Source organism: Acromyrmex echinatior, chromosome 13 (assembly GCF_024713525.1).
Source record: "Acromyrmex echinatior isolate Ae372 chromosome 13, ASM2471352v2, whole genome shotgun sequence".
NCBI classification, from domain to species: domain Eukaryota; kingdom Metazoa; phylum Arthropoda; class Insecta; order Hymenoptera; family Formicidae; genus Acromyrmex; species Acromyrmex echinatior.
The window spans coordinates 911684-923319 of record NC_141864.1 but is presented as its reverse complement, the minus strand read 5'-3'; the positions used below and the strand labels follow the sequence as shown (position 1 = coordinate 923319).

The following is an 11636-nucleotide window of genomic DNA, read 5'->3' as shown; positions in this document are numbered from 1 at the left end:
TACCTGTATAAGACGTTCAAGTCCTGCATCGACCAATGGAAGAATTGAGTAAGCGACCGGTCATTTAGGACGGAATACAGGTCTGGCATCGTTTTTAAGATGAAGAGAAATTTTTGTTTTGCAGCATCCTAATTTAGGGTTGAAAACATTAGGAAACTTTTGTGGTAAGTCTTGAAGTCGTGATATGATTGCAAAAACTCTTAATTGGATTATGCCATAAATCAAAGGCATGTAGCCAATCTAATCCAAAGAGATTCAATTCTGTGTTTGAAGTGATGTAGCAACGTAATTGACGTGAAACGTTATCTAATGAGATTATGCAGTCGACTTCATATAAAATGCTTAACGTGTTACCTGAAGCGTCCTTTGCGATACGTTCGGTTTACCCTCGGATGGTTGACCTAAAAGTTTCCATGTATCTTCTGAAATTATCGTGATGTCAGAACCGGTGTCCAACTGTAACTTAACTGTTTTGGAATTTATCGTAACATTGACGTATTTGCGCAAAAATGTCTCGTTGATTTTATTTACTGCTAATATTATAGATTTTGTATGTGTGGACGTGGAATCGTTATTAATCGAATTGCTCTTCGTTTTCTTGCTTGAATTACAATAATCATCCTTGTGACCTACAGTATTGCAATTTTTACATAGATGATTTTTGTATGTGCAATCTTTAGAATAATGAAGCTGACCGCAAAACCAACAAGGCGTAGAAGGTTGTTTTTTATTTTAATTTGAGTGGTTTTGTAATTTTTTGTTTTTACTGTATTTTGCAGTTTCAATTTGTTTCTATTTAGATTGGACTGCAATTATATTTAGTGATTTTTCATTTTGAACTAAAGAAGTGTCAGTCTGTAAGTTGAGAAGATATATCCCTCAGACGTTCCATAGTAAGATCCTCTAAAGAAATAGTATTTGGTTTGGAATCGATAAAATTCAAAAGTTTGATGCGGATGTCAGTAGGAGAGCGCAATCCACATACAAAAATTAAACATTTAAATTTTGATTAGCAGTTATCTTTGAGATTTGGAAATCTCTTCGAATTTTTTGTTTATCTGCGCTGCATAAACAACAAAATCTTCGTGTGGAAATTTTATAGTATTCATGCAGTTGTATCGTTGATTAAACAATGAAATCTTTTTTCCGAACATTTGTTTGAGCTTCTTAATCATATCTTCTAAAATGAAATCTTTCGATTGACTGGGTAGGATGTAATCGATATATTGTTTATGACACATTGTATTCAATTTACGCAACAACAGCCTTGGCGGCGTCGTCAAGGTCTCGTGCATCGACGTTAAATAATCCTTCGTAGCGAACGAACCAAACTTCGAATGTTAATTCGTATTCTGGATCGTATACGAATTCTTTGATGCTGCTTGTGAATGATTCAGTCTTCATCTCTTTATGTGAGGTTATGATTGATGAAGCAAAAGCTTGTGAAAGTTGAGCAGCAAAAGTATTTTGTTGTTGGATGAAAAATTGTTGCTGTTCTTTAAGTTGAGCTTGTTGTTGTTGCATAAAGGTTAGAAGGGTTTCCTTTTTAAGGCTTTCCATGTCTCCGACATGGTCGGAAAAGCTTATGATCGAGAGTCACAATGTGATCGATGCAATGACTGTTGTTCAATATCTTTTTCCTCGTCACCATTGTTATGTTTCTTGGTTGATGATTGAAGAAAACACAATGATTATCAATAAGAGTGATAATTTATTTGTATATTCTAAAATATATTGGATGTAAGGTGAACGAAGCGTATATCAGTTGAGTCCGTTCTTGTTCTCGTTTTTGGTGCTGCTCTCTGTCTTATTTGGCGGCAACAAAATTAAAACCAGTTTAAAATTTAGAATATATCATTACTTCGCCTCGCATATGGATATTAATTAAGAAAATCGAATTCTTAACATGAAATCTAGATTCGTAGTGTTGACAATAGGGCTTACACAAAGCCTTGCTGTCTTATCTTAAGAAAACAAGTACGAATATAGACCCTACCAAATTTTGAAGAGTGTTGATTGGTCCTGGGAAGATGCTCCAACACTCTTTGCCAGAATATAAAAGAACTGCAAAAGGTAGTCAGTCAATCAGTAGAAAAATATAATAATCTTGGAATAAAGTCTGTCACGACAGTCGCATTCGCAAATAGGAACTATATTCGCACTCTCTTTATATAAGTTATCTCACGTTTTCTTCCGATGTACACACACACACACACACACACACACACACACACACACACACACACACACACACATACATATAAATACTATTTCTTTCTTTTAAAAAATTAATAAATGACAGCATTATTGAATCAATTTCAATTTCATTTAAAGCCGGGCCGCGTGAGATATCATAACCTTCGTAACCCTTGCCAGGCCGGAATCTAAATTTATCCTATAAATTATTATCCATTCTTTCCTTGTGATTATTTTCAATCATCGCTCAACCTGATCTCCAATTCCCGGGTAAATTGCTTAAATGCATTGACCTAAAAACAAAGGAACCTCAATTTCGATTACATCATTTAACACATGATTAGTTAAGACTGTAGCATCAGGGTTTTAATTTTTTAGTTTTCTTTTTACATTAGTTTTTTTTCGAGAAATAATTTTTGACAGCTGTTATTATATTATGTCCAAACCCTTGAAAATTTAGTCAAGGAGACAATGAGGGAGAATGGAGAAAATATGGAGAATATATAAGGACGGTTAGATTCAATCTCACAGGTATACGCACAGAGGCGAACAGCTGTGAGTCGTACGCACCTTTTCGACCGGAATATGGATCGACGTCCCGAAAGCCGTTCGAACAAGCGAGTATCGTAAACTGATTGCATCCGTGTAAATGGTAATACTTCTGGAATCGATAAGAGAAGACAGGTCCTCCCCCCTCTTTCCAAGAATTTCGAACATGCGACACGTTTTATCAAGTCTTTCTACGTATTTTCTTTGTCACGAATTTATATTAGGTGTTGGAATTAATTCGTAGCGTTTTACAAGTGATGGGAAGTACTTTCATTAATGTATTTTTTAATGCTCATGTGAAATAAATAACATTCTTTCATTAAAAACGCTACGAATTAATTCCAACACCTAATACATACGTTTATACATAAGTTTATACACACGTACATACGTACATACGTTTATACATACGTTTATACACACATACGTACGTTTATACATACGTTTATACACACGTACATACGTTTATACATACGTTTATACACGTACATACGTACATACATACGTACATACGTACATATGTTTATACATACGTTTAGACATACGTACATACGTTTATACATATGTACATACGTACATACGTTTATACATACATACATACATACGTTTATACATACGTTTATACGCACATACGTACGTTTATACATACGTTTATACATACGTTTATACATTACAAAGAAAGGGAAAAGAAATACATAATAAATACGTTAACGTATTTTTATTTAAAAAATTCTTTTGCAACCACCAGTTATATATTTTCAATACATTTTGTGACGCGCAATTCTTAACATGTTGTCCACATCGTATAATATTAGTAACATCTAGATTAGATAAAGATTCATTACGACATGTGTTTTGTCGTAAACTGCATCCAGGGTCTCAATGTACATGCGTTCTCGCTCATCATCCAGAAGCAAGTTCCGCAGCCACGTTCGTTTCTCGCGTCCCTTGACATACACGACAGCATCAATAAATTTTAATTTCATCAATTAAGTAAAAAAAATCCTATATTCGATCAAAGCTGATCTTATTCCCTAAATATTTCGGTTTGAATTTATATACATACGTACATAGACAATTCTATAAGCCACGCAATAAAGTCCTTTTCAATCTTGAAACGCAATCATGGATGGAACTACAGTGGTATTATAAAATTATGTATTACAATTTTGTGTTCATACATGTTCCCTTAAAAACGATATTCATTAGTTGTTGATCACGATTAATTAGTTGTTGATCAAACGGATGTTCACTTATTTATAATCATTGGCGACAAGTATTGCTGAAGTCGGCACGCTTGATTTATGCGAAACTGCAAAATTGTGTTTCTACGTATCCAACAGAGTAATCTTACCGCAAAACATGTTGAGATTCATCGATTTTCCGTAGAAAAAAATTTTTATATTACACTTATGCAAAATCGTATCTAACGTGGTCACAACTGCCGTACATCGACGTTTCACCGAGAAGAATTTATGCACTTTCATCTGTTAAACTTAAATTATCAACCGAAAAATGCTTTACTATTATATCGTGTACCCACTAACACATGTTGATAGTATTAGTGAACTACAATCAAAACATTTATGACAATTATTAAACAGATATTAAACCATCGTCGAATGTCTATCGAATCACTGTCAAAAACATCTTTCGAATTAATGTCAAACATCTATCGAACCGTTATCGAATGTCTATCGCACCACTTTTAATCCTAACTATACACACTGAGTTCCCAGAAACCTCAACTTCAATTTCTAAATCGAGATCTTTTCGTATTTCTTTTCTTTTTCTTTGAACCAACAGTCGTCGAACGGTACCGCCATGTATCGTGTTCAACGAATAGAACCATATCAACGTCGACAAGATGTCCGAAATTGACCCGAGTATGATTAAACATCGCGTCACGCGTATGTAAAACGTATGCACGTACGTACATACTACACATAGCGTACATTCTTCATTTTAAGGACTTACAAAATTAGCAGAAATATGACAGTGGTCTGTCAGACTGACGTAACCTTTGGTGTATTTTTTAACATTACAGTTCAAAGTTAAATAACTGACACACTAATATCAATGGAGTAATTTATTACAAACGTCTGGATTTTAATCGAATCACTTTCAATGCAAATTTCCTTTCACAAAGATTTGTGAATTAATTTTCACGCTGCGGGCCTTGTACAGATTTTCTTTATTATTAGGTATTTATATTTTCTCAGCTATATATTTTAGTATTTTTATTATTATTATTAAATCCTCACTTCTAACAAGCTATGCTTTAATAACGTTTATTATTTCCAAATCTGTGCAGTTCTGAATATTTTTGTTAAATCATACAGTGTCATCTTAAAATATATTAGATATCATATTAGATTTATTATTGTATTATACATAAATGCTGCTTTATTATGTATATTTTATATTATTAATATTTTAACTGTTTTATACGATTTTAGACATTTTGCTCATTGGCTCATTAACTAAAAAAGATATTGAAAAAATTACAAAATGGTAGAGGACTCAGTTTTTTATAGAAATAACACTATATGATTAATAAGGCGTTATTTCAGTTTTATAACCTGTATATGTACATATACCTATATACATATACACATATATCGGGTGTTCTGAAATTCGAATCAAAGTATTATATAGCAAGAAAGATCTCGAAAAATTAAGTTAAAAAGTTATTTGTAAATTTTTATTTTAAGCAGAAATTTTTGAAATATCAGAATTCAAATATAACGAGTTACAGCCTATATTTAGATGATCACTTGAATTAGTGCGCTGAAATATACGCTTACTTACTCTATAATACATATTACCGCATATGCAACTCATCGGCAGGTAGCCCTCTAAGCATAGTCTGTAATTAACCATATTTAAACCTTTATTACAAAAATTACTGTTAAAAATAAATAATTACAAGTAACTTTTTCACTTAATCTTTCGAGACTTTCTTGCTGTAGTACGTAGGCTGCTGGCAAAGTTTCTGCAAACAATATGAAAAAAAACATGTAAAATTCGGTAAATGGCTTTATTGTTTTTAGTAGTATTGTTTTTAGAAGTATTCGCCTTTAAGATCGACATTTTTGCATACGCTCGAACCAATTTTCAAAGCATTTTTTCCACTCTGAGACTGTAACCTCAGAAATCAGTGTACAAAATGTTTCAACAGCTGCTTCAGGCACTGGCGACTCAAATCGCTCACCACGCATCTTCTTTTTAATGTTTGGGAACAAAAAGAAATCATAGGTGATAAATAAAATGAATACGAACAATAAGTCATCAATGCGACATTTTTACTGGATAAAAAATCAACAATTTGACGTGCTGTGTGACAGCTGGAATTGTCATGATGAAGGATGATGTGATGATTTCGGTTTGTTCTACGCAATTCATTTATGATTTCTGGCAAATAAATTGTTGTATACTAATCTGTATTTACAGTCCTTCGATCCTCTAAAGTCACGATTGCCACATGTCCGGTATAACTGAAGAAACAAGCAACCATTTGCTTGACAGCACTGCGTGAACAAACAACTTTGGTTGGTTTCGATTCATTTTGAAATACCCCAACAGTGGATTGTTGTTTACTTTCGGGCTCATACGAATCCATAGATCCATGTTTCGTCCCCAGTAACGATATTGTAGACCAAATTTGATCGACCTCGGTTGAATTTCTTGAACATTTCTTTGCTCCATTTAACACGAGCCTGTTTTTGAGCTTCGGTCAAATTGTGTGGGATCCAACGATTGCAAAGTTTCCGTACGCTCATGCAAGTGATCATGCAAAATCGTATGTATTGCTCATGTCAATGCCTAAGGATGCCTGAATCTCGCAGTATGTTATATGCCGGTCTCGCTCAATCATTTCACGCACAGCATCAACATTAGTGGCAACAACAGACGTGGATGGACGACCTTCACGGAATTCGTTACAAAGAAAGGTTCACGCTGGAATTCGGCAAATCAATTTTAAACAGTCCTTGGATGGTGCTTCATCTCCAAAAGCCAAATGAAGTCGATCGATGCATTGTTTCGGAGTTAGATTATATTTGTAAAAAAACATTGCCCGAAAATTTTTACGCGAAATTTCCATTTTCTCACAAAAGTAACTTCTTTTAAAATACTATGCAACACAAAACTAGTTGGCTTGGGTACAAACTGTCAACTGAATTATAAGTTAAAAACGTCTAATTTTACGGATGTGATAGTAGCAGAACATTGGCGCCACTGGAAGTATTAGATTGCAGAAACTTTTCCAGCAGCTTACATATTCTGATTCGCGACATCCTGTATAACTGTATGTACATTAAATTAATTTTTATACGGTTACATGCACATACAATATTATTTATCTATTATATTAAAATAATAAATAAATAATATCATAATATTAGGTGTAGTAAAAAGAAATCCATTATTTTCCCAATAGATGGCTTTAGTAATCTGTATCACGCCAGGATGTCGATGAGTTGCATATGCGGTAATATGTATTATAGAGTAAGTAAGCGTATATTTCAGCGCACTAATTCAAGTGATCATCTAAATATAGGCTGTAACTCGTTATATTTGAATCCTGATATTTCAAAAATTTCTGCTTAAAATAAAAATTTACAAATAACTTTTTAACTTAATTTTTCGAGATCTTTCTTGCTATATAATACTTTGATTCGAATTTCAGAACACCCGATATATGTGTATATGTATGTATATGTACATATACAGGTTATAAAACTGAAATAACGCCCTATTAATCATATAGTGTTATTTCTATAAAAAACTGAGTCCTCTACCATTTTGTAATTTTTTCAATATCTTTTTTAGTTAATGAGCCAATGAGCAAAATGTCTAAAATCGTATAAAACAGTTAAAATATTAATAATATAAAATATACATAATAAAGCAGCATTTATGTATAATACAATAATAAATCTAATATGATATCTAATATATTTTAAGATGACACTGTATGATTTAACAAAAATATTCAGAACTGCACAGATTTGGAAATAATAAACGTTATTAAAGCATAGCTTGTTAGAAGTGAGGATTTAATAATAATAATAAAAATACTAAAATATATAGCTGAGAAAATATAAATACCTAATAATAAAGAAAATCTGTACAAGGCCCGCAGCGTGAAAATTAATTCACAAATCTTTGTGAAAGGAAATTTGCATTGAAAGTGATTCGATTAAAATCCAGACGTTTGTAATAAATTACTCCATTGATATTAGTGTGTCAGTTATTTAACTTTGAACTGTAATGTTAAAAAATACACCAAAGGTTACGTCAGTCTGACAGACCACTGTCATATTTCTGCTAATTTTGTAAGTCCTTAAAATGAAGAATGTACGCTATGTGTAGTATGTACGTACGTGCATACGTTTTACATACGCGTGACGCGATGTTTAATCATACTCGGGTCAATTTCGGACATCTTGTCGACGTTGATATGGTTCTATTCGTTGAACACGATACATGGCGGTACCGTTCGACGACTGTTGGTTCAAAGAAAAAGAAAAGAAATACGAAAAGATCTCGATTTAGAAATTGAAGTTGAGGTTTCTGGGAACTCAGTGTGTATAGTTAGGATTAAAAGTGGTGCGATAGACATTCGATAACGGTTCGATAGATGTTTGACATTAATTCGAAAGATGTTTTTGACAGTGATTCGATAGACATTCGACGATGGTTTAATATCTGTTTAATAATTGTCATAAATGTTTTGATTGTAGTTCACTAATACTATCAACATGTGTTAGTGGGTACACGATATAATAGTAAAGCATTTTTCGGTTGATAATTTAAGTTTAACAGATGAAAGTGCATAAATTCTTCTCGGTGAAACGTCGATGTACGGCAGTTGTGACCACGTTAGATACGATTTTGCATAAGTGTAATATAAAAATTTTTTTCTACGGAAAATCGATGAATCTCAACATGTTTTGCGGTAAGATTACTCTGTTGGATACGTAGAAACACAATTTTGCAGTTTCGCATAAATCAAGCGTGCCGACTTCAGCAATACTTGTCGCCAATGATTATAAATAAGTGAACATCCGTTTGATCAACAACTAATTAATCGTGATCAACAACTAATGAATATCGTTTTTAAGGGAACATGTATGAACACAAAATTGTAATACATAATTTTATAATACCACTGTAGTTCCATCCATGATTGCGTTTCAAGATTGAAAAGGACTTTATTGCGTGGCTTATAGAATTGTCTATGTACGTATGTATATAAATTCAAACCGAAATATTTAGGGAATAAGATCAGCTTTGATCGAATATAGGATTTTTTTTTACTTAATTGATGAAATTAAAATTTATTGATGCTGTCGTGTATGTCAAGGGACGCGAGAAACGAACGTGGCTGCGGAACTTGCTTCTGGATGATGAGCGAGAACGCATGTACATTGAGACCCTGGATGCAGTTTACGACAAAACACATGTCGTAATGAATCTTTATCTAATCTAGATGTTACTAATATTATACGATGTGGACAACATGTTAAGAATTGCGCGTCACAAAATGTATTGAAAATATATAACTGGTGGTTGCAAAAGAATTTTTTAAATAAAAATACGTTAACGTATTTATTATGTATTTCTTTTCCCTTTCTTTGTAATGTATAAACGTATGTATAAACGTATGTATAAACGTACGTATGTGCGTATAAACGTATGTATAAACGTATGTATGTATGTATGTATAAACGTATGTACGTATGTACATATGTATAAACGTATGTACGTATGTCTAAACGTATGTATAAACATATGTACGTATGTACGTATGTATGTACGTATGTACGTGTATAAACGTATGTATAAACGTATGTACGTGTGTATAAACGTATGTATAAACGTACGTATGTGTGTATAAACGTATGTATAAACGTATGTACGTATGTACGTGTGTATAAACTTATGTATAAACGTATGTATAAATTCGTGACAAAGAAAATACGTAGAAAGACTTGATAACACGTGTCGCATGTTCGAAATTCTTGGAAAGAGGGGGGAGGACCTGTCTTCTCTTATCGATTCCAGAAGTATTACCATTTACACGGATGCAATCAGTTTACGATACCCGCTTGTACGAACGGCTGAAAAAATGTATGCTAAAGAGAGCAGTGCATCGTACGATGTGAAGAAGGAATATAACATGTAAGTTTCAACGTTCTATACACAAAAGAAACGTTTTTTAACGTTATGTATGTACACAGTACGGAGCATCGTGCGGTGCGTTTACTGAGCAGACGTTACGATCTGACGAATACGGGCTACAAATTTTTGGAAATTGGAATCAACGTTGGCCCACCGAGTTACGTGGAGATCGCCCTTGGAGATCATCGCGGACACGAACTATCGCTGTCTCTCGAAAACGTGGAAGAGCCTCTATGAGCAGCGAGGAAATATTTACAAGCTGTTTCGAAACAAATACAAGGATAATTTTATAAGCGTTGGACCGCTAACCGTCAGTGTTTTCATGCTGAACTATGCTACGGTCGTACGTCTCGATTCTTCATCCGTACGCATTATGACGACCGAAACGACGCTACGCCGTATGTTTGACTTTAACGGGTATATCGATGTAACGTTCGAACGATTAGCTCGACTCGTCGATACGGTAGATACCAAGTATACGCGATTCTCCAACATCGCATCTGAGAACATTATATGTGATAGCGACATCTTCAATGGACATCAGCTCATTGATTGCGAACTATTAGCTTTAGTTTTTAATAAGTACGAAAACCGATGTAATAAGATGTAAATAAAACATTTTTTGTTCGCCTTATTTCATGTGTATTGTCTTTTACTTCCCATCCTTTGCTTCGACGCGCCAGGAAAAACCATAAAAATTGAGAAAACTGTATTATACAAAAGAAACTCGTACTCTATTAATTCTTCCATCCTTTCTTCACTCATAGCACGCGAGCTCTATCTTTCTCTAACATGCAAGCCTTTATTATCGATGCATTTTTAAAGAAAAATATGTCATGGTCAAATTCAAACCTTTATTATCAATTTTTTAAAGAAAAACATGGTCAAATTTTGATAACAAAAAAAGGAGCCCCTATTGTGTAGGAACCCTATTGTGTAGGAGCCTAGACCTTTCCCCCTCTTTCCCCCGCGTTAGGTATCCTCCGCGTCTACAAGTACTTCCCCGCACCCCGCATTCCCCTCTAGCCCCGTAGGTTAGAACCTGCCTTATATACCTACTGCCCTGTTTTTTCTTTTAATTTGTGAATTTGATATTCTTCCTCAAATTCTTCTTTTTCTTGATTTTTCTCTTCATTATCGCTTTCTGCATCGCTTTCTCCGTCCAATGAGTCATTTCTGTCTTCTATTCTTTCAGTTTCATTTTCTTGTTGTGGGAAATCTCTGGGTAGCTTATCCTGCTGGGCATTCCTATTTTTTGCTATTTGACTTCGAGTCTGCATTCTATTATTTTGGAGAGTATTGTGTGTTGTAGCCTTTTCCATAGCTCGTAGTTCTTGTGATTCTTCTGTCTCCTTCTGTATAAGAGATGTTGAATTCGTATCGTCTTGGGATGGATGATCGTCTGGTGATAAGTCTTCAAGTGGTTCGTCATCTGTCAAATATAATTAAAAATTCTCGTCCTCCTCATCTACTTCCTCTATTTAGCGGGCATTTAGGAATTATTTCTGCATCTTTTGGATCATTAGGGTTTAAAGGCTTGTGGTGATTAATTATATTGCAGTTTACTTCTTCTAGAAAGGTCTATCGGATTTCGTGATAAAGCTTCGGCATTTACATTAATCTTACTTGCTTGTATACTACATCGTAATCGTATTCAGCTAATTTTAATCTCCATCGTAGTATTCGCATGTTTGCGTCTTAAA

At 33.9% G+C, this 11636-nt stretch overlaps 1 long non-coding RNA gene across 1 annotated transcript; it reads left to right on the top strand.

Annotated features, from left to right (window-relative positions):
* Nucleotides 1-9781: 9781 nt before the first annotated feature.
* LOC147907467 (uncharacterized) lies at nucleotides 9782-10986 on the top strand. The gene is made up of 2 exons (XR_015547170.1): nucleotides 9782-9933; nucleotides 9993-10986. It is a non-coding gene; the product is annotated as an uncharacterized LOC147907467 (long non-coding RNA).
* Nucleotides 10987-11636: the final 650 nt, after the last annotated feature.